This window comes from Callithrix jacchus, chromosome 13 (genome assembly GCF_049354715.1).
Source record: "Callithrix jacchus isolate 240 chromosome 13, calJac240_pri, whole genome shotgun sequence".
NCBI classification, from domain to species: domain Eukaryota; kingdom Metazoa; phylum Chordata; class Mammalia; order Primates; family Cebidae; genus Callithrix; species Callithrix jacchus.
In genome coordinates, this window is record NC_133514.1 from 45,527,924 (window position 1) to 45,553,010 (window position 25,087).

The following is a 25,087-nucleotide window of genomic DNA, read 5'->3' on the forward strand; positions in this document are numbered from 1 at the left end:
CTGTGTTCTGTGCAAGTAAAGCTAGTTCTCCAACTACAGCACATGATAATTTATTTGATCCTGTCTTTGCCCACAGGATATCCCAGCCACTCCTTACTGTACCCTCTACCTTCTAACCCTGTTTTGTAGTCACCTCCTTGAAGAAATGCCACTGAATGGAACCTCCTGGCTTCACTCTCGCAAGCACCCTTTTGGCCATCAATATGGTTGCTCAGGGCAACTCCCAGTGGAGGTGGGGCAAGTGGGTAACAACTGGTGGGGTTTGAGAGTATCACATGTTTTTCCACAAAGCTCCCATTAATATAATTATATAACCTGGGTGGGCAGAGGAGAATGGCAGCATTCATCTGGCAGACTGGCAAAGAATATTCCACCAAATGAAGTGGAAGTCACTGGTCTAGGAAGGGAAGCGTCAGGGAAGAGAGCATTTTTTTTTCTAAGAGAGTCTTACTCTGTCATCCAGGCTGGAGTGCAGTGGTGCCATCTCGGCTTACTGCAACCTCAGCCTCCTGGGTTCAAGTGCTTGAAGAGAGTTTTTTTTAATAAGGGCAAGATGAGGGGTGGAGGAGAATGATGGAGAGGGAGGACAGGGAAATGGAAACCTAAAGGGGCTATGCAAGAAAAATTATAGTTTGCATGGGATAGGGAGGAGAATAAGTCTTGAGATTTTAAAAGGGAAGTTAACATGGATTCACATTGTGGCTCAGCTACCATCTGTGTGACCGCCTTGAAGCCCATCTCAGGTTTATTTTCCTTATGGGTACAGGGTGGTCATGAGGATCTCATGAGATTACATGCATGAAGCTCACACCTTAGAAGGCACATGCATACATCACGTTTGCTTAAGATTGATCCCCATTTCTGCCACAGGAAGGAACAACAACAGTCACAGCAGAGACCAGGAGGAATCATAGTGTGCATCTGTGCAGTCTTTAGACCTCTCAGAGCACTTTCCTATAGGTCATCACAATTGTCCAAGTTCTAATAATCTTAAGAGGTAGAGAGCCTCTAGCAGCATCCCTGCTTGCAGAGAGAAAGACTTAAGATCCCAGTCAGCTTGGTGGTAAACTAGAGCAGAACTTTTGAGTCTTCTGCGCCTTGAATATTGTCTGGTTCTCAAAGGCTTTTTGATAACCTATGCCACACCTTTAAATCTGGCACCTTTAGTGCAGAGAATTAGTTGGGCAGAGAATAACGTATGCACTTTTGAGAGACACCAATTGTGCATCGTTAATTGGGAACTTGTCTGGGTGTGTGGTGTCTGTCTGCTGTGCACTGTGAAAGGCAGAGTCTGCTGCATTTGCAGGAAATTAGCAGTTGACACTGCTGTTTTCCTGCTGTGCCAAGCCAACCAGAAGGAACTTTGCCAGGTTCTTAAGGGTCCCAATTATTCAGGAGACTGAGCTGGGAGGATTCTTGATCCTAGGAAATAAGCATAGGACTTTGTCTTGGGACTGATATTTGCCTGTCTTCTTACCTCAGCACTTTGGAAGGTTGATACCAAGGGGCAAGCTTCCAGACCCATCCCAGCAACAGATGAGAAATTGGCCTCAGCAAAATGTACTCCAGTTCCAGTCAATAGTTTTACTGCTTGACTAAAGTGACCTCAGGCCTGAATAAATCTGAGAGGGCAGACCATGGCAGCTGCAGGCCTTGAGTGCTCAGTGTTCAACAGAACTACAGGTGCAACCTGTACTTGAGTGCTTCCAGTGTTCAACTAGGTACTGAATCAGCTTTGGTGACCAAATTACTCCAACCATCAATGTCTGGATATCAAGGTTTCCCCTAGTGCTGCCAGAGCTGAAGCTATCATAAACTTAAAGACCTTAATTTCCTTCTTTCCCTGAATTTTTGGACATACTTATTTCCAAAAATAGCCAAACTCTGAACATTGAATCAGGCACCTACATCACTGTGCAGACATCAATGCATAGTCACAAGGATCAAGATTTATCAGAGATACATGATGGCACCAAGTGGTCAAAATCAGCTGCCAGTGGTGACTGACACAAAAGAGATTGGCATGGATACATGGCCTGACAAAAAATTCAAAATAGCAATTTTAAGACAATGTTGTGGACTTCAGGAAAACACAAATGATTCAGACATTTATCAGAGAAACTTGACAGAGAGATAATATAATGTGAGAAAAATACTAACAAAAATCTTGAAGACAAAACCACAACAAAATAAAAAATGCAGTTGAGAGCATTGACAGTAGAAGTGGTCAAGCAGAAAAACTCAAGGACAGGTCTATTGAAATACGCAGTCAGAGGAAAAAAAGGAATAAAGAAACTTCATAGGACTTATGAGATAATATCCAAAGAGCAAATGTGTTAGTCATGAGTGTTCAAGAGTGTGGTAAAGCTGGGTGAGGTGGCTCATGCCTGTAATTGCAGCACTCTGGGAGGAGGAGGCAGGTGGATCAAATGTGATCAGGAGTTTTAAACGAGCCTGCCCAACGTGGTGAAATATAAAAAACTCTACTAAAAATATAAAAGTTAGCTGGGTGTGGTGGTGTATACCTGTAATACCGCTACCTAGGAAGCTCAGGAAGGAGAAGCACTGGAACCCAGCACACTGAGGTGGCAATGAGCCAAGATCATGTCATTACATTCCAGCCTGGGCAACAAGAGCAGAACTCTATCTCAAAAAAAAGTGTATGTAGAAAAAAAATGTAGAAAGCTTATTTAGAGAAATAATAACAGAAAACTTTCCAAGCCTAAATATAAATATAAATATGCAGGTACAGGCATGTCAAATGCTTCCAATCAGATTCAATCCAAATAAGAATATCCCCATACTTAGTATAATAAAACCACCAAATATTAAAGACACAGAGATGATACAGAATTATGCAAGAGGAAAAAGAAAATATCATATCAGAAATACACTTACATAATTAATATATGCATACATATAATGTAAATATTAATACATCCAAGTGGAGAAAAAACCTGAAAGATACTAATAGAAAACTTCAGAACCTTAATTTCAGTAATGAATAGATTATGCACACAAAAAATGAATAAGTAAACACTGAATTAAATTCGCTGCAGGGCAAATGGACAAAACAATTACAGAACTATCTATCCAAGAGCTATAGAATACACATTCTTCTCTACTAAATATATAGAACATTTTCCAGTATCTATCATACATTAATTCAAAAATACAATCAAGTTGAAGAGATCAAATTCATATCAAGTATTTCTTCTGAAATCACTAATTCAAAAGTACATGAAATTTAAACAACATACTTCTGAGTCAGTGAAAACGTTAAAGAGAAAACATAATATTTAAAAGAACATATTAAGTACAAAACTTGATGATTCAATCAAGGAATTAGGAAAACAAAAAGCTAAAATCAAAAGTAAAAAAAAAAAAAAGAAAAGTCCCTACAAAATATAATCAGAGACAAAAAAGGAGATATCTTTCCTGGTACCTAGAAACAAATTCATGATAAAAACTCAAATGAGCAATGAAAAGTCACCTTTTAAAGAATAGTCCAGGAACCCAATGGATTCACTCTGCATTCTACCTACCCCTGAAATAGAACTCCTGCCAATTCTTTTTAATCTAGCCAAAGAAAAGAAGAAGAAGATATGTGAACTCTTTCATTCCATGGGGCGGGTCACACTGATTTCAGAGACAGACAAGGACACACAAAAAAAGACAAAAAACTACAGGCCAATATTTCTGAATAACATAATGTAAAAATCCTCGTCAAAATACTGGAAAACTGACTTACAATGCACATTTAGAATCCTTCACCAAGATCAAGAGACATGACAGGAATGCAGGAATGGTTGAATACACAAGAATCATTAAATGTCATACATTACATGAACAAAATAAAGAAAAACAAAATCTAGGCAGTAATTTCAATAAGTAAAAAAAGCATTTGACAAAATTTAACATCTTTTAAAAACAACATCTCTTAAGAACTTATGCATAGAATAATTGTAACTCAACATAACAAATAACATAGACAAGAACAACCAAATAATTCAATACATGAAAAACCCACAACTAATATAATACTCAATGAGAGTTAAAAGTAGAAAAGTTTTCTGCAAAGATCTGAAAGAACACCAGGGTGTTCACTTTAACTGGTTAAATATAATACTGGAAGTTTTTTCTAATAACTGTGACACTGGAAGGTTTTAGCAAGAGCATTTAGACAAAAGAAATTTAAAAATAGGTACCCAAATTGGAAAGAAAGATGTAAAATTATCCATATTTATTAATGACATGTGAAAATTCCTAACGTACCTCTATAGAGCAGGTAGAACTAATTCAGAAAATCAGTAAAGTTTCAGTCAACAAAATCAATATACAAAATTCAGTAGCATTTCATACATGAATAGCAATATATCTATAAAAAATGAAACTCAAGGAAACAGTCCCATTTACAATAGCTTTGGGAGAAAAACAAAACCTTAAAAGTAAATTTAACCAAGGAGGTATAAAAAAAATGCATTCTGAAAACTAGGAAACATTAGCAAAAAATTAAAATAACGTAAATAAATTGAAAGTTATTTATGTTCACCGATTAGAAAAAGTAATATGGTTTAAATGTTTATATGACCCCAAAAGGTCTACAGATTCAATGCAACCTCTATTAAAACACTAATGACATTTTTCACAGTAATAAAAAAATCCTAAATTAATATTAAAGCACACACACAGAAAAACACCCTGAATATCCAAATCAATATAGAAGATGATAGTGGGGTTGGTGAGTGAACCGACAAAGCTGGAGGCATCACAATGCTATAAACCAATACAACAGAACACACTGTGCAAAAATAAATCCACACATGTATAGCCAGCTGATATTTTACAGACGTGACAAGAACATAAAATGAGAAAAGGTCAGTCTCTTCAATAAGTGGCGCTGGTAAAACAAAAGAGCTACATGCAGAAAAACAAAATTAGAACCCTGTCTCTTACCACATATAAAAATTTACTCAAATGGATTAAAATGCCTATACAGTGGTGTCACCTATAGTTCTACCTACTTGGGGGATCACCTGAGTCTGGAAGTTCAACGCTGTAGAATGCCACACTCATGCCACTGCACTCAGGCCTAGGCTATGTAATGAAACCTCATCTCTAAAAATACATTTTAATCAACAATTAAAATAAAGATGTAATGAAAACCCCAAACTTGTGAATAAAACACAAACGCACGTAATGACCTTGGTCTTGGAAATAATTTTCTTGGATCAGACCTCAAAAGCACAAGCTGAAAACCACAGACAAATGAGGTTACATCATGCTATAAAGCTTTCATACAGAAAAAAATATAGTAATAACAAGAGTAAAATAATGAGAGCAAATATTTGCAACTATACATCAGACAAGGGGTTAATCGAAATATATAAGGAACTAAAAACAGATTCAAAAGCAAGCAAACAAATACTGCATAACCTCACTTATAATTGGGAGGTAAATGATAGGATCACATGAACATATAGAGGGGAACAACACACAGTGGTCTGTCAAAGGGTAGAGAGTGTTAGGACGGAAAGAATCAGGGAAAACAACTAACAGGCCCTAGCCTTAATACCTGGGTGATGAAATAATCTGTATAACAAACCCCTATCACATGAGTTTACCTACATAACAAACCTGCATATGTACCCCTGAACCTAAAATAGAAATTAAACTTTGAAATTAGAAGAAAAAAAATAAATAACTCTGTATAAAAAATTAGGTCTCTTAATAGACTTTCCTCAAAAGGCATTATTCAGAAGAAGACACATGGTCAGCTTCATGGCTCACATCTGTAATCCCAGCCCTTTGGAAAGCCGAGGAAGTCTAATCACCTGAGGTCAGGAGGTTGAGACCAGTCTGGCCAACATAATGGAACCCATTCTACCAAAAATACAAAAATTATCTGGACGTGGTGGCACACTCCTATAATCCCAGCTACTCAGGAGGATGAGGTAGGAGAATCACTTCAACCTGGGAGGTGGTGGTTGCGGTGAGCTGAGATCACACCATTGCCCCCCAGCCTGGGCAACAAGTGTGAAACTCTGGCTCAAAAAAAAAAAAACAAGCATGCAAATCAAAACCACAATGAGACATCACCACATTTCAGTTGGAATAATCACTATTTAAAGAAAAAAAAGGAAAAGGAAAAGAAGAAACAAAAAACTAAGACTGGAGGAAAAAATACTCTTGCACATTACAGAGGAGAATGTGATTTAGTATATCCATTTACATCACTATATCCATTATACTCCATGAACAGTTTGGAGCTTCCTCAAAAATTAAAATATCAAATTAATTTATTATCTGGAAATTCCACTTTTGGGTACATATCAAAAGGAATTGAATCCAGAATGTCAAAGAGATCTATGCACTCCAATGTTTATTTCAGCATTATTCACATTAGCCAAGCTATGTAATAAACTCAAGTGTCCATCAGTGAATACATAAGGAAAATTTGATACATATATGCAATGAAATAGCATTCAGCTATCACAAAATGAAACTCTCATCTGCAGCAACAGGGATGAACCTGTAGGACATCACATTGAGTGAACTATATCAGGTAAACAAAGACAAATACCACATGGTGTCACTCTTATAAGAAAGCTTAAAATGAAAAAAATAGAAGACTCTATAGAGGTAGAGAGTAAAATGATTTTTACCAGAGACGGAGTCTTTAGGGGAAACGGAATAATGAGAAGAGTTTTATCAAAGGATTTGTAATTACAGTCAGACAGCTGTAATAAATTTAAAGAGATCGGGGGGAGGACTCAAGATGGTGCTGTGAGAACAACCCAGGATTGGAGCTCTCGTTGAATCCACAAAGAGGTGAGTCGAAGTTGCATTTCCAGACTGATCTTTGTTGCCCACAGAACGGGGAAACTCCCAAGTGTAAGGGAGACATGGATGCCAGGCAGTAAGTCTGCCTGGTGAAGCCAGCAGCCGGGGCGGCGGCGGCCGGCCCTACCCAGCAATCCCCACAGGGCACGCTTGTCCAGGTGCCCTGTTGAGGCAACCTGAGACTTGAGAGGGCTGGACTTGAGACTGAATGAGACTTGGACAGTAGGCCAGCCCAGGGGATTGCAGGGACAGAGCGTTCAGGGTACCCAGTGGGACGAACAAAACTGCGATTTCAAACTATCCCGAGCAGACGGTCCGAGACGCTCTGTGGGGGAGGGGCGTCCACCACTACCGAGGCAACCAACCCCAACTGAGATACACGCCCACTGCTGACGCACCCAGCCGTTGCCGAGGCAATCCGTCCCTACTGAGATACACGCCCACTGCTGAGGCAGCCTGCCGTTGCCGAGGCAACACACTACAATGAAGAGACTCCGCCGCAGGGTGTGGCGGAGACCACAGCAGAGCCTGCAGGAACAGGGAGAATCACACAACAGCAGGGCGGAGACTCGGCAGGCAAACAGTGGCTAGTCTGCCTCCTAGCTGGGCAGGACATCTCAACGGACACCGAAAAATAAAGCCCGAACCCCCCAAAACACAGAGCATTTGAGAAAAAAAGGGTTTCTTTAATGAGCTCTGTTGCAGCAGAATCAAACATAGCAGCCTAACAGCTCTGAATGAACAACAGAGCTCACAGCTGAAAAATTGAGCTCCTAAAAAGAACAGACTGTCTCCTCAAGCAGCTCCCTGACCCCTCTATATCCAAAAGACTGACATTTGGCAGGCATCATCCTGGGACAAAGATAGCAGAGAAAGAAACGGGTAGCATTCCTCACTGTGCCACAGCGGCTAGAGGTGCACCCCAGACAAGCAGGGCCTAGAATGGACCTCAGCAGTCGTACAGCGAAGGGGCTAGGCTGGTAGAAGGAAAACCAAGTAACAGAAATACTTCATCATCAACAATCTGGGTGTCCACTCAGAGACCCAATCGAAAAGTCAGAAACTACGCAGACGACAAGCTGATAAACCCACAAAGATGGGAAGAAACCAGCGAAAAAAGGAGGAAAACACCCAAAACCAGAACACCTCACCGCCTAGAAAGGACCAAAACTCCTCACCAGCAAGGGAACAAAGCTGGACGGAGAATGACTGTGATGAAATGACGGAATTAGACTTCAGAAGGTGGATAATGAGAAACTTTTGTGAGCTAAAAGAACATGTATTAAATCAATGCAAAGAAACTAAGGAACTTAAAAAAAGATATGAGGAAATGATAACAAGAATGGATAACTTAAAGAGGAATATGAATGAATTAAAGGAGCTGAAAAACACAATACGAGAACTTCGCGAAGCATGCACAAGATTGAATAGCCGATTTGACCAAGCAGAAGAAAGAATATCTGAAGTCGAAGACCAACTCAATGAAATTAAACGAGAAACCAATATTAGAGAAAAAAGCGCAGAAAAAATGAACAAAGTCTCCAAGAAATGTGGGACTATGTGAAAAGACCTAACCTATATTTGATAAGTGTACCAGAAGGGGACGAAGAGAATGAATCCAAGCTGGAAAATACTCTTAAGGACATCATCCAGGAAAACTTCCCCCACCTAGCAAGACACGCCAACACTCAAATGCAGGAAATACAGAGAACACCACAAAGATATTCTGCAAGGAGAGCAACCCCAAGGCACATAATCGTCAGATTCAACAAGGTTGAAATAAAGGAGAAAATACTAAGGGCAGCCAGAGAGAAAGGTCGAGTTACCCACAAAGGGAAGCCCATCAGACTCACAGCAGATCTCTTGACAGAAACACTACAAGCCAGAAGAGAGTGGGGGCCAATATTCAACATTCTTAAAGAAAAGAACTTTCAACCCAGAATTTCATATCCAGCCAAACTGAGCTTCAGAAGTGAAGGAAAAATAAAATCCTTTGTGAAAGAGCAAGTACTCAGAGATTTTGTCACCACCAGGCCTGCTTTACAAGAGCATCTAAAAGAGGCAATACACATAGAAAGGGACAACCAGTACCAGCCATTCCAAAATCACACTAAATGCTAAAGAGCATCAACATAATGAAGAATCTACAACAACTAACAGGCAAAACAGCCACTTAGCATCAAAATGGCAGTATCAAATTCACACATAACCATATTAACCATAAATGTAAATGGACTAAATGCACCAATCAGAAGACACAGACTGGCAAATTGGATAAAAATCCAAAACCCATCAGTGTGCTGTATCCAGGAAACCCATCTCACATGCAAGGATACACAAAGGCTCAAAATAAAGGGATGGAGGAAGATTTACCAAGCTAATGGAGAGCAAAAAAAAGCAGGAGTTGCAATTCTCATCTCTGATAAAATAGACTTTAAAGCAACAAAGATCAAAAGAGACAAAGAAGGCCATTCCATAATGCTAAAAGGATCGATAAAACAAGAAGAGCTAACGATCCTAAACATATATGGACCCAGTGCGGGAGCACCCAGATACATAAGGCAAGTTCTTAGTGACTTACAAAGAGACTTAGACTCCCACACAATAATAGTGGGAGACTATAACACTCCACTGTCAATAATAGGCAGATCAACAAGACAGAAAATCAACAAGGATATTGAGGGCTTGAACTCACACCTGGAGCAAGCAAACCTGATAGACATTTACAGAACTCTCCACCCCAAATCCACAGAATATACATTCTTCTCAGCACCACATCACACCTACTCTAAAATTGACCACATAATTGGAAGTAAAGCACTGCTCAACAAATGCAAAACAACTGAAATCATAACAAGCAGCCTCTCAGACCATAGTGCAATCAAGTTAGAACTCAGAATACAGAAACCAACCCAGAACTGCACAGCTTCATGGAAACTGAACAACTGGCTCTTGAATGTTGACTGGGTAAACAATGAAATGAAGGCAGAAATAAAGAAGTTCTTCGAAACCAATGAGAAGGAAGACACAACATGCCAGAACCTCTGGGACACATTTAAAGCAGTCCCTAGAGGAAAGTATATAGCAATAAGTGGCCATATGAGGAGAATGGAGAGATCCAAAATTGACACCCTATCGTCAAAATTGAAAGAGCTAGAGGAGCAAGATCAAAAAAACTCAAAACCCAGCAGAAGACAAGAAATAACTAAGATCAGAGCTGAGCTGAAGGAGATTGAGACACGAAAAACCCTTCAAAAAATCAATAAATCCAAGAGCTGGTTTTTTGAAAAGATCAACAAAATAGACAGACCACTAGCCAGATTGATTAAAAAGAAAAGAGAGAACAACCAAATAGATGCAATAAAAATGATAAAGGGGAAATCACCACAGATTCCACAGAAATTCAAACCATCATCAGAGAATATTACAAACAACTCTATGCAGATAAACTAGTAAACCTGGAAGAAATGGATAAATTCCTGGACTCCTGCATCCTCCCAAGCCTAAACCAGGAGGATGCCGAAACTATGAATAGACCAATAACAAGGTCAGAAGTCGAGGCAGCAATTAAGAGCCTACCACACAAAAAAAGTCCAGGTCCAGATGGGTTCACAGCCGAATTCTCCCATACACACAAAGAGGAGCTGGTACCATTCCTTCTAAAACGATTTCAAACAATCCAAAAAGAGGGAATACTTCCCAAATCATTTTATGAGACCAACATCATTCTGATACCAAAACCCGGCAGAGACCCAACAAGAAAAGAAAACTTCAGGCCAATATCCATGATGAACATAGATGCAAAAATCTTCAATAAAATATTGGCAAGCTGAATGCAACAGCAAATCAAAAAACTTATTCACCATGATCAAGTAGGATTCATCCCGGGGATGCAAGGCTGGTTCAACATATGCAAGTCTATCAACGTAATTCACTACATAAACAGAACCATAAACAAAAACCACATGATTATCTCAATTGACGCAGAGTAGGCCTTTGACAAAATTCAACAGCCCTTTATGCTAAAAACCCTCAATAAACTCGGTATCGATGGAACGTATCTCAAAGTAATAAAAGCTATTTATGACAAACCTACAGCCAATATCATACTGAATGGGCAAAAACTAGAAGCATTCCCTTTGAAATCTGGCACTACACAAGGATGCCCTCTTTCACCACTCCTATTCAATATAGTTCTGGAAGTTCTAGCCAGAGCAATCAGGCAAGAAAAAGAAATAAAGGGTATTCGAATAGGAAAGGAGGCAGCCAAATTGTCTCTATTTGCAGACGACATGATAGTATACCTAGAAGACCCCATTGCCTCAGCCCAAAAACTGCTGAAAGTGATAAGGAACTTCAGCAAAGTCTCAGGATATATAATCAATGTGCAAAAATCACAAGAATTCGTCTACACCAATAACAGACTTAAAGAGAGCCAAATCAAGAACGAACTGCCATTCACAAGTGCTACAAAAAGAATAAAATACCTTGGAATACAACTCACAAGGAATGTAAGGGACCTCTTCAAGGAGAACTACAAACCACTGCTCAACGAAATCAGAGAGGACACAAACAGATGGAGAAACATTCAATGTTCATGGTTAGGAAGAATTAACATCGTGAAAATGGCTATACTGCCCAAAGTAATTTACAGAATCAATGCTATCCCCAACAAGCTACTATTGACTTTCTTCACAGAACTGGAAAAAACCACCATGAACTTCATATGGAACCAAAAGTGAGCCCGCATAGCCAAGTCAATTCTAAGCAAGAAGAACACAGCGGGGGGCATCACACTACCGGATTTCAAACTATACTACAAGGCTACAGTAATCAAAACAGCATGGTACTGGTACCAAAACAGAGATATAGACCAATGGAACAAAACAGAGGCACTGGAGGCAACACAACATATCTACAACTATACAATCTTTGATAAACCTGACAAAAACAATCAAGGGGGAAAGGATTTCCTGTTTAACAAATGGTGTTGGGAAAACTGGCTAGCCATGTGCATAAAGCAGAAACTGGACCCCTTCCTGACACCTTACACTAAAATTAACTCCAGATGGATTAAAGACTTAAACATAAGACCTGGCACCATAAAAACCCTAGAAGGAAATCTAGGCAAAACTATCCAGGACATAGGAGTAGGCAAGGACTTCATGAACAAAACACCAAAAGCATTAGCAACAAAAGCCAAAATAGACAAATGGGACCTAATGAAACTCCACAGCTTCTGCACGGCAAAAGAAACAGTCACTAGAGTGGATCGGCAGCCAACAGAATGGGAAAAAATCTTTGCAGTTTACCCATCTGACAAAGGGCTGATATCCAGAATTTACAAAGAACTCAAGCGGATTTACAGGAAAAAAACAAACAAGCCCATTCAAAAGTGGGCAAAGGATATGAACAGACACTTTACGAAAGAAGACATATATGAGGCCAACAATCATATGAAAAAATGCTCATCGTCACTGGTCATCAGAGAGATGCAAATCAAAACCACATTGAGATACCATCTCACGCCAGTTAGAATGGCGATCATTAAAAAATCTGGAGACAACAGATGCTGGAGAGGATGTGGAGAAAAAGGAACACTTTTACACTGTTGGTGGGAGTGTAAATTAGTTCAACCATTGTGGAAGACAGTGTGGCGATTCCTCAAGGCCTTGGAAATAGAAATTCCATTTGACCCAGCAATCCCATTACTGGGTATATATCCAAAAGACTATAAAGCGTTCTACTATAAGGACACATGTACACCAATTTTCATTGCAGCACTGTTTACAATAGCAAAGACCTGGAATCAACCCAAATGCCCATTGATGATAGACTGGATTGGAAAAATGTGGCACAGATACACCATGGAATATTATGCAGCAATCAGAAATGATGAATTTGTGTCGTTTGTAGGGACATGAATGAATCTGGAGAACGTCATCCTCAGCAAACTGACACAAGAACAGAAAATGAAACACCGCATATTCTCACTCATAGGCGGGTGATGAAAAATGAGAACACATGGACACAGGGAGGGGAGTATTAAACACTGGGTTCTAGTGGGGGGAAAAGGGGAGGGCCAGTGGGAGGGGGAGGTGGGGAGGGATAGCCTGGGGAGAAATGCCAAATGTGGGTGAAGGGGAGAAGGAAAGGAAAGCATACTGCCATGTGTGTTCCTACGCAACTGTCTTGCATGCTCTGCTCATGTACCCCAAAACCTAAAATCCAATAAAAAATTAAAAAAAAAAATTTAAAGAGATCCATTGTGTAGCAGGGTGACTATAGTTAATGAAGGTATATTGTTGAAATTTGTTCACAGTGTCGATGTTAATTTGCTCTTACCATAAAAATAATAACTATGTGAGAAAATGCATTTATTAATTCTCTGGGTTTCATTATTCCACAGTGCTTTTGTGCATCAAACATCATCGTGTACAGAATAAAATCATACAGTGTTACCTGTGAATGTAAAAAGAGAGAGACAGAATGAGAGAGAGAGAGAGAGAGAGAAATAAGGAGGAAGAACCACACCAAAAAAATTGTATTACACTGACCACTGATACAATGCTTTTTTTTTCTTTTTTTTGCGATGGAACGAAGTTTCGCTCTTCTTGCCCAGGCTGGAGTGCAATGGTGCTATCGTGGCTAATTGCCTCATCTGCCTCCTGGGATCAAGCTGTTTTCTTGCCTCAGCCTCCCAAGTAGGTGAGATTATAGGCTGTACAACCACACCCAGCTAATTTCTGTATATGTAGTAGACACAGACAGGGCCTCACCCTATGGGCCAGGGTAGTTTCAAACTCAGGACCTCATGTCATCCTCCTACCTTGGCCTCCCAAAGTGCTGGGATTATAGGCATGAGCCAACACAGCAGGCTTACACTAACACAATTTTCACAAGATTATAAATAGGTGTTCATAACTATCTGTCAGATAATAAGAAAAAAATAATTATGAAGCTTGTTAAAAAATTACTGGTAACACAAATGCAGAGTCTACAGATCTGTTTGTACAATAAAAATGGCATCTAATGCCATGAAGCTATTAGAACTGTACAAGAATCACACACTCATAAAAAGCCCAGAGTTTGAATTTCATGTATTGCATTTATACATTTAAACCTAATTTACATATTTTACATTTTTATAAAAAATATTCCAACTATAGATCCTATACCAGTTTTTGTAGTTGCTGTGTAGTCACAGGTTTATTTCGCCCTCATTTCTTTTACTGAAACATATGTAATACATATGACTGCTGAGGTCATATGTAATTCCATAATTCTGGACATGTGAAAAAGTGTACCTAACTGGTTCTCATTTGGTTTGGATGTCCACTTGTCAAAGGTCTATTTCTTTGACAAACAACTTCTTAGTCTTTGTTTGTTGTTTACCTAAGTTCTAAAAACTTTCCTTATCCAAAAAAATTTAAATGGCAGCTGATAATGTCAAATGACATATTTGTAATAAAATACTATACATTCCATGTCTTTTTGTGAGGTTTCATTCAAGCCTATATTTATCATCCTTGAAAATGAAAAATGATTACCTTACTTTTACATGTTGCAATCAGCACTTCTCTCTTAAAGACCAAATAAAAATGTTTGGATTTTGTTTTACCTGTGAAGCTAATTAACATCTATCTGTTTAACTGGCTATCTTCCTCTTCATGTATATTAGAGGAATATATATGCAAGTATATACATTCCTGGTGACTGTTAAATGTTTTGTAATGATAGATTAATGCAAAGTTGCAAAGATAGTGCACACACTGTACATTTACAGGTATTTCCCCAAAGGCTACATTTTAAATAATTTTGCATAATTCCAGTACACAAGTTAAGAGGAACCTGACTTTGGTTCAATGTGTGTGGAAGTGTGAGTGTGTTTGTGTGTGTGGGGGGGTTCTATTTTAAGTTATTCAGGTGTCAATCCAGGCAACTGCCACCTCAATCTGGATACTGACAAGAGAGGAACTCATCTGGTAGCCATAAAACAGACTACCCAAGGAAAAAAATTCTTATGTTAGGAATTTAAAAGGCAGCAAAGACCATTTGGTAACCATCAGTAGGCCATCCAAGAGGCAAAACTCCTTACCTGGGAATATGGAATCAAATTTTCCTAATATCTAAAGACAGCATGTCGTTTCAGAACTCCTTCAACTTTTACTGTAACTAACAAACATTTTGATTTATTTCTGGAATGCCATGCCTAAACTCATTTAGATTTTACAACCCTAAGCTCCTTTGTTGAAGTCCATAAATAACCCTCAGGAAAATCCACCTGTGGTGAGCTCAGTTCTCTAGCTGAGGTGCTCTGCTGCACTCTTTTACAGCATTTTTTCTTTCTAACAAACTTTCCTTTTTCAAACCTATACTTTTGTTGGTAAATTATTTTCACCAACCTTAGAGTAAACCACTTCCCAATTCCCAGGCTCTGACAGCTGGCTGGGTAGATACAGGAGACTTAGGGCTAAGACTGATGACTAAACGAGCCTAAATGAGACTAAATGTCACTTTCACAGAGACCTCCATTTTGACGACACCAATATAATTTGAACAGATCTTTGGAGAGAAAACCTCAAATGTGGTTGGAAAGAAGACACAGATCCAAAGGCTGGCAATGGAGGAAATTGGGAATACTGCCTGGTGTGCCTGAATGCTATGACTGCTTTCTGAATCCTAGGCATGGGTGAAGGGACTGGAGGACTTCTCACTCTGGCAGCAGACACTTGGTGAAATGGCTGTCTTGTCTGGGGTATATACCCTAGTTTTTGTCATGGACAAGAAAGAGTTCAGGACACAGACACACAGGATTAGGTTTAGGAGCAGAAAGTTTAATAGACAAAAAAGAATAAAGAGAGTAAAGACTGCCTCATGCTGAGAAAGTGGGTTAACCAAGAGAGGATCTCAGGTTTGTGGCATAATGGGGATCCATTTTACACAGAGGCTTGAGGAGGTGGTGATTGATTGGACTCAGGTGACACAGGACTCAGGGGATTGGTTTGACCAGGTATGCCATTTACGTAGCCTGCAAAAAGATCGGCCCTACCAACCTAGTCTTTTATTATGCAAATGCAGCCTCCACTTGGCAGGCTCCATACCTGAATATAGTTTTAGCTGGAGGCTGCCATGACACTGGCACATGCGGTGACAAGGAAAAGAGAAAGAAAGACGCCATATTGAATGCACCCAACTTCCAGGTACAGCTGCAGGTATTTACATATAAAAGCTCCTAGTCTGCATATCTATGACTGACCTTTCAGGCTGCTTTCTGTTAGAGAATAAATGGTTTTGGGCTGCTTTTTATTAAAAGAAAATTCCACTAAAAATTTTTACCCTTTCTAGCTACCTGAAAATACTTTATTAATAACTCCTGTATTACTTGGCTGCCAGCTGCAGGGCATCTCACACCCCCACAGATATGTTCCAATGCAGGGGGATATCCCCAAAGACTAGAGATGGAACTGCAGCAGGAGCAGAGACGGGACCCTTAAGAATAGGCCATCTCTCAGAGAGCCTGGTCATAAGCAACCATCCTCCAAAACTGCCCATCTCCCTGTGTGGGGCTCTGGACAAAGCTAATCACTGGGGAGAAGGCAGGATCTATTTCTCTGCAGAACTGGGACACATTTGTGCTTCAGGCCCACCAGCCTCTCACAAGGTGCCTGCCTGGTTGCCCCAGCAAACAGACACCCAGTACAGCCTCCATCACCCAGCCTAGGTGCTTTCCTCTACCTGAGTGTGTTCCTGCACGGCACTTGGAACTTAACCCCAAGCTTCCAGAAAAGGTAGCCCAAACACAGCAGTTTGCAGCTCAGGGTTGCTGAGCTGGGATTGATCTGTGCTTGGCACTTGAATAGAATTATGAGGGAATTTACTGAGAGTGGTGGCTAAATATTAAGGAAAAAATAATAGAGAAAGTTATAGAATATAGTCTCAAACTCTTTTGGAAGACCTAAGTGTTTTTTCATAGTTCTTGGCTGAAGGCAGCCTAAATCCCCTTTACATTTAGTTAATAAGAAAAGCAAATAGCTATTTATTTATTCACTAAATAAATGCAAGTCTCACTTTCTGGGGAGGGCCAATTGCTGCTAGCTGTTTACAGTACTCTCCAGGAAGCCTGTAAGCTGCCCAGACCCTCAGCTGAACTGGCAAAGCATGATATCTGTGTCAATGTAATTTATTCATCCATTTCTCAGTCAGGGAGTGCAGGAAGATCCTGCAGGTAGTGAAACCAAAAGGATAGCAGCCCACACTCTCAGAAAACTGAGTCACACTGGTTCTTGGGTTGATGTGAGACTTAGACATGCCTCCCTCTAGAGCAGTTATCCCCAACCTTTTTGATACCAGGGACCACATTGGTGGAAAATAATTTTTTCACAGATGGAGGAGAAAAGGTGGTGTGGGGGAATGGAGTCAGGGGTGAGAATGGAATGATTTCAGGATGAGACTTTCACCTCAGCTCTTTGGCAAACATTAGATTCTGATGAGCACACCACCTAGGTCTCTCATGTGAGGAAGGGTTGTGCTACTGTCAATCAGATCTGACAGGAACCTCAGGCACTAAGGTTCAGGCAGTTTCTGTGGCAGACAGGTAGGGGAAAATGTGGGGGGGGACAAGGTGATGGGAGGGTGGTGTTACGGGGCCCTGAGTGTTCAGCTAGGCCATGGCATATTTCTCTATGGACCCACAGCTGAACTGAAAAAGCAAAATATCTGTGTTATTATATTTTATGCATCCATCACTGAGTCCGGGTCTGCAGGAATACCCTCCCCAAGGAAGCCCACCATGGCAAAAACCTAACAGCAAGAACAACAACAACAAAACTCTCAACACTGTGCCAGTGATTTCAGGTGGCTTCCCAAGAGCCACAAGCTGACCCAGTGAGGGGTTTATTCCTCTCTGTTTGGATGCAAATGGAAAATTACACAAAGAAACTTAGCTGCAAGTCCTGGAATACACAAATGAACTATGCAGCCAAATAATATTCTATTTCCTACTATTTTCTAGATATCTATTTCTCATTATTTTCTAGAACCATCTTCTAGATCTTAGTACAAATTACAATGCCAAAAAGTCATTTTACTAATTCTGCTCTCATGCCCTGTGGAAAAAAGGCAAGAATTTAGTAATGATGCTGTACAGAGCCTTTGTCATTTCAAAACTTCCAGAAATTAGGCCAACTGACAATGCCCCATTTACACTATAGTTAACATTATATCAGTCCTCCCAGATGAGAAAGAACCACTGCAAGAACAGTGACTTCAAAATACCATAATGTCCCTTGCCTGCAAATCAGCATGTTAGCTTCCCAGGAACCAGTCTCAATGATCTCAAATGACAGGCGTGAAATTCAGAATCTGACTGGCAAGAAAACTCATTAAGATTAAAGAGAATAGCATGGGGAGAAATGCCAAATGTGGGTGAAGGGGCAGAAGGCAGCAAAACACACTGCCATGTGTGTACCTATGCAACTATCTTACATGTTCTGCACATGTACCCCAAAACCTAAAACGCAATAAAAAATAAAAAAAATTAAAAAAGTAATAAAATTACAGTAATACTACAAAAAAATAAAAAGATTGAAGAGAAAATTGAAACTCTCCAATTAAAACAAGCAACATACTAAAGACATTCAAGAGCTGAAATATTAAATAGCCACTTAGAGAAAGACCATACACTGACTTCTTCGGCTGAAAACTTCACTGTAAGAATGTCATAATGCAATTGGAAGTGTTAACAACAAAGTAGACTGAGCTGAGGGAAGAATCTCAGAGTTTCAAGACTTGTTCTTTCAAATCAACTCAGTCAGTCAAAAATAAATAGAATTGAAAATGAGCAAAACCTCCAAGAAATATGGGGTAAGTAAAGAGACCAAATCTATGAATTGACTCACCAGTATTCCAAAGAGGAAAGGAGAAAGAATAAATAACTTGAAAATATATTTGAGGAGACAGGCATGAAAGACTTTCTCATCACACTAGAGAGGTTGACATCTAAATCCAAAGAATATAGAGAAGACCAGCCAGATGCTACTTAATATGACCATTTACAAGGCACATAGTCATCAGATTCACCAAGGTCAATGCAAAAAGAAACAACAAAAACAAAAATGTAAGAGAAGCTACAGTGGCAAGTCACCCACAAGATGGCAGAAGACCTTTCAGTGGAAACCTTATAATCCAGAAAAGACTGGGAGCATATTTCCAACATTCCTAAAAAAAAAAAAAAACAAAATTAACCAAGAATTTTATGTCCCACCAAACTAAGATTAAAAGAGAAATGAAATCCTTCTCAGGCAAGCAAATGCTAAGGGCATACACTTCAAGTTGATTAGACTTTCAAGACATCCTCAGGGCATGCTAGATATAAATTTGAAATAATGATACTGCTACCACAAAAGCACACTTAAGTGCATAGTCCACAGGCATTATAAAGCAGCTAGGAAACCAAGCCTATATAGCAACCAGCTAACAACACGATGACAGGATGAAAATCACACATATCAATACTAACCTTGAATAACACAGAGTGGTAGGCTAAATAAAAGACAAAACTCAACCACCTGTTGCCTTTAAGATACCCATTTCACATCAAATGACACCTATAGCCTCAAAGTAAAAGACCCAGGTAAGAGCCACCATGCAAATGAAAAACAAAAAGCAGGAAAGCAGGTGTTAAACCAGTGAAAACTGAGAAGGACAATGAAGGTCATTACACAATAGTAACGGGTACAATCCAACACTATCCTAAATATACATACATCCAACTTTGGAGCATCCTGATTTAGAGAATAAGTTCTTCTTGGCCTATGAAGAGACTAACAAAGAAACTCTGGACTTAAACTCAACACTTGACCAATTTGACATAACAGATATCTACAGAACAAACACTCCACTTAACAAACAGAGAACAGATATTCTTCTCATCTGCACAGAGAGCACAGACTAAGATTAACTATCAGCCCAGTCAAAAGGCAAGTCTCAGTAAATTCAAAATAAACCGAAATTACACAATGCACACTCTTGGATCACAGTGCAAAAAAATAGAAATCCAAGATCTCTCAATACCAAGATCTCTCAAAATACACAAATACAGGGAAATCAAACAACTTACACCTAACTCACTCCTAGGTGGACATCAAAATTGAGGCAGAAATTAAGATAATTCTTTGACATAAATGAAAATAGAAAAAACGTTCCCACATCTCAGGGATGCAGCCAAAGCAGGTTTAAGTGGAAAGTTTATAGCCCTGAAATGCCCTCATCAAGAAGTTAGAAAAATCCCACCTTAATGGGCAGGCATAGTGGTTCATGCCTGTAATCTTGGCACTTTGGGAAGTTGATGTGGGCAGATCACCTGAGGTTGGGAGTTTGAGACCAGCCTGACCAACAGGGAGAAATCCTGTCTCTAGCAAAAGTTGAAAAAATTAGCTGGGTATTGTGGCACATACCTGTAATCCCAGCTACTCAAGAGACCAAGGCAGTAGAATCAAGTGGTGGGAATGTGCTTTAGGAGGCCCTAAGCTACAGGGCTGGTTTGGTAAAACCTTGGACTACCAGACTTCTGCTTGAGAGAGCGCCACCATGGGAAATAAATAAATAAATAAAAATAAAAACCTCTCAACACAGTGTCAGTGATTGCAGGTGGCCTCCCCAAGGCCCACAAGCAGATCCAGTCAGGGGTTTGCCTCTCTGTCTCTAGTCCAGTAAAATACAGGAATAAATGCCAGAATACAAAAAAAAAAAACTCTACAGGTGAGTATTAGGCCATCTATTGCTCATTATTCTCCAGCACCATCTCTAGATTTTAGCCCAAATTACAACACCAAAAAGTCACTTTACTAATTCTGCCCCCAACCTGTGTAAAACCACAGACAAGAATTTAGAAAAAATGACACTGTACAGAGACTTTGCCATCTCAGAACTTCCAGAAATTAAGACAAATGATAATACTCAGTTTGAATCACAGTCAAAGGCATACCAGCCATCTCAGATGAGAAAGAACCAGTGCAAGAATGATGACAGTTCTAAACACAAGAATCTATTTTGGCACTAAATCAGACCGGTAGCTCCCCAGCAACCAATTTCAATGGTCTGAAATAACAGACATGGGAATTCTGAATCTGGATGGCAAAAAAATCTCATCTAAATTGAAGAGAAAATTGAAACAATCCAAGGAAGCCAACCAATGCAAAAAAGAAATCCAAGAGCTCAAAGATGAACTAGACACTTAAAGTAAGACCAAAAATTGACTTCGTCAGCTGAAAACTTCACTATAAGAACATCAACATGCAATTGGATGTGTTATCAGCAGAATAGACCAAGGAAAAGAGAGATAATAAACCACTTGAAAAAAATATATTTGAGGAGACGGCCATGAAAGTCTTTTTCATCACACTAGAGAGGTCAACATCCAAACCCAAAGAATACAGAGAACCATAGCGAAATGCTACATAATATTGTTCCCAAGGCACATAACCATCAGACTCATTAAGGTCAATGAAAAAACAAACAAACAAATAAGAAAACTAACAAAAATCAAAAGCGAAAATGTAAATGCAGCTAGGAAGAATTGTCAGGTCACCTACAGCAATAACACTATCAGGATGACAGTGGGTCTTCAGCAGAAACCTTACAATCCAGAAGTGATGTGGGTCTATTATCAACTTTCTTTTAAAAAATTTCAAACAAGAAATTTTATATCCCACCAAACTAAGATTCATAAGTACAGAAGACATAAAATTTTTCACCTACAAGAAAATGCTAAGGACCCTAATCTAATTTCAATTAGATTAAACTTTAAAGACATCCTGAAGGGAATGCTGAAAGTGAATTTTAAAGAATGATACCTGCTCCCACGAAATCACACTTAAGTGCATAGCCCACAGGCATTATAAAGCAGCTAGAAAGCAAGTCTACATTACAACAAGCTAACAACACAATGACAGGTTCAAAATCACACATATGAATACTAACCTGGAATGATAAAAAGTGGCAGGCTGAATAAAAAGATGAAACTCAACCATGTATTGTCTTCAAGACCCCCATCTCACATCTAGTGTCACCTGTAGCCAAAAAGTAAAAGAGCTGGGTAAGAACCACCACGCAAATGAAAAACAAGAAGAGCAGGAAAGCAGAAGTTAAACCAAAGAAAACTGAGAAGGATAATGAAAGTTATTACATAATAATAATGATTGCAATCCACTACCATTCTAAGTATACATACATCCAACATGGAGTACCCTGATTTGTAGAACAAGTGCTTGTCCTACAAAAAGACTAACAAAGAAATACCAAACTTAAACTCAGCCCTTGACAAACTGGACTTAACAGACATGTACAGAATGAACACTCCACCCAAGAAACAGAGAACAGATATTCTTCTCATCTGCACATAAAACATAGTCTAAGATTGACTATCAGCTCATCTCAGTCATAAGGCAAGCCTCAGTAAATTCAAAAGAAACTGAAATTACATAAACCACAATCTTGGACCATGCTGCAATAAAAATAGAAATCAATACCAAAAAAAATCTCTCAAAATACACAATTACATGGAAATCATACAACTTATACTTGAATAACCCCTAGGTAAACATAAAAATTAAGCAGAAATTAAGATAATTGTTTGAAAATAAGTAAAAATAGAAAACACTTTTCCAAATCTCTGGGATGCAGCCAAAGCAGGGTTAAGTGGAAAGTTTATAACCCTAAAAAACCTTCATCGAGAAGTTAGAAAAATCTCAAATTAACAATCAAACCACAGTTAAAAGAACTGAGAGAGAGGGGAAAACAACTCCCAATTAGCAGAAGAAAATAACTAAAACTAAGAAAAACAATAAAATTGAGATGCAAAATTGATATAAAAAATTAAACAAAACCAAGATTTTAGCCTTTGAAAATACAAAGAAAAAAAAGGGGGCTGGGCATGGTAGCTCACTTTTGTAATATCAATATTTTGGGAGGTTGTATTGGGTGGATTACTAGAGGTCAGGAATTTGAGACCAGCCTGGCCAACACGGTAAAATCTTGTCTTTACTAAAAAAATAAAATAAAATAGCCAGGCATGGTGGTGCTTGCCTGTATTACTAGGTATTTAGTAGGCCGAGGCATCAGAACTGCTTGAACCTGGGAGCTGAAGGTGTCAGTGATCCAAGATCATGCCATTGCACTGCATCCCAGGTGACAGAGGAAAAACTCTATCTCAAAAAAAGAGAGAATAAGGAAAAAAAGAGAAGATCCAAAGAAGCACAATCAAAACCACATAGGCAGTATTATGACTAATCCCACAGAAATACAAAAGATCCTCGGAGACTACTATGAACAACTCTATGAATACCAATTAGAAAATCTAGAAAAAACAGATAAATTCGAGACCATCCTCGTCAACATGGTGAAACCCCATCTCTACTAAAAATACGAAAAATTAGCTGGGCACGGTGGTGCGTGCCCATAATCCCAGCTACTCAGGAGGCTGAGGCCGGAGAATTGCCTGAACCCAGGAGGGGGAGGTTGCAGTGAGCTGAGATCACACCATTGCACTCCAGTCTGGGTAACAAAAGTGAAACTCCGTCTCGAAAAAAAAATGTTCACCCACCTCAGCCACCCAATGTGCTGGGATTACAGGCATGAGCCACCCCGACTTGGTACAGTCAGGAGTTCGAGACCAGCCTGACCAATACAGCCAAACAAATATACCCTATGCACAGTGGCACATACCTGTCAGTCTAGCTACTTGGGAGGCTGAGGCAGGGGAATCACTTGAATCAGAAAAGTAGAGATTGCAGTAAGCCAAAAAGCATGCTATTGTACTAGATCCTGGGCAAAAAAAATGAAACTCCATCTAAGACAGACAAAACACAAAATGTAGCATAAGTAATTATCATAGAAATGCAAATCAAAACCACAATGAGTTACTATCTCACACCAGCAAAAATGGCTACTATTAAAAAATCAAAAAACAACACATGCTGGGTGAGGATGCTGAGAAAACGTTATATACTGCGGGTAGGAGTATAAGTTAGATCAGCCATTGTGGAAAGCAGTCTGGAAGTTTCTCAAAAAACGTGAAACAGAGCTACTATTTCAACCCACCAATCCCATCCCTAGGTATATACCCAATGTAGTATCAATGATTCTGCCACCAAGACACATGCAGTCGTATGTTCATTTCTATACTATTCATGATAGCAGACATGAAATCAACCCAGGTGACCATCAGAGGCACACCACATAAAGTAAATGATTGATTTATTTTGTATGGTTGTCTAGTATTCCATGTATGTGCATGTAGAATATTCCAAAGCAATTCAATAGAAATAAGTGATGTCCTTTTTAGCAACATAAATGTAGGTGGAGGTCATTATCCTAAGCAAAGCAACACAGATGAGAAAACCAAATACTGCATTTTTTCACTCATAAGCACACATGAACATTCAGCACACAAGAACATAAGCACAGGAATAACAGACACTGTGAACCACTAGTGGGTGGAGGGAAGGACAAAATGGGCCAAAAAAAAAACCTACCTATCGGGTACTATGCTTGCTACTTTGGGTGATGGAATCCACACTCCAAACCATAGAATTTCCCAATATTTCCATGTAACAATCATGCACATAAACTCCCTGTATCTAAGGTAAAATTTATTTTTTTTAAAACGTTTTATTGCATTTTAGGTTTTGGGGTACATGTGCAGAACATGCAAGACAGTTGCATAGGTACACACATGGCAGTGTGTTTTGCTTCCTTTCTCCCGTTCACCCACATGTGGCATTTCTCCCCAGGCTATCCTTCCCACCTCCCCCTCCCACTGGCCCTCCCTTTTCCACCCCAATAGACCCTAGTGTTTAGTACTCCCCTCCCTGTGTCCATGTGTTCTCATTTTTCATCACCCGCCTATGAGTGAGAATATGTGGTGTTTCATTTACTGTTGTTGTGTCAGTTTGCTGAGGATGATGTTCTCCAGATTCATCCATGTCCCTACAAATGACACAAACTCATCATTTCTGATTGCTGCATAATATTCCATGGTGTATCTGTGCCACAGTTTTCCAATCCAGTCTATCATCAATGGGCATTTGGGTTGATTCCAGGACTTTGCTATTGTAAACAGTGCTGCAATGAACATTCGTGTACATGTGTCCTTATAGTAGAACGATTTATAGTCTTTTGGATATATACCCAGTAATGGGATTGCTGGGTCAAATGGAATTTCTATTTCTAAGGCCTTGAGGAA

The 25,087-nt window shown here is 39.4% G+C and overlaps 1 long non-coding RNA gene across 2 annotated transcripts in view; it reads right to left on the reverse strand.

The window, feature by feature from the left end:
- LOC118146819 (uncharacterized) overlaps window positions 1-25,087 on the reverse strand; it is a 47,615-nt gene that overhangs the window by 18,494 nt on the left and 4,034 nt on the right. For both annotated transcript variants that reach the window (XR_004732849.3, XR_013525302.1), the window contains exon 2: window positions 21,826-21,914. This is a non-coding gene — a long non-coding RNA (uncharacterized LOC118146819). The remainder of the gene's footprint in view (window positions 1-21,825; window positions 21,915-25,087) is intronic.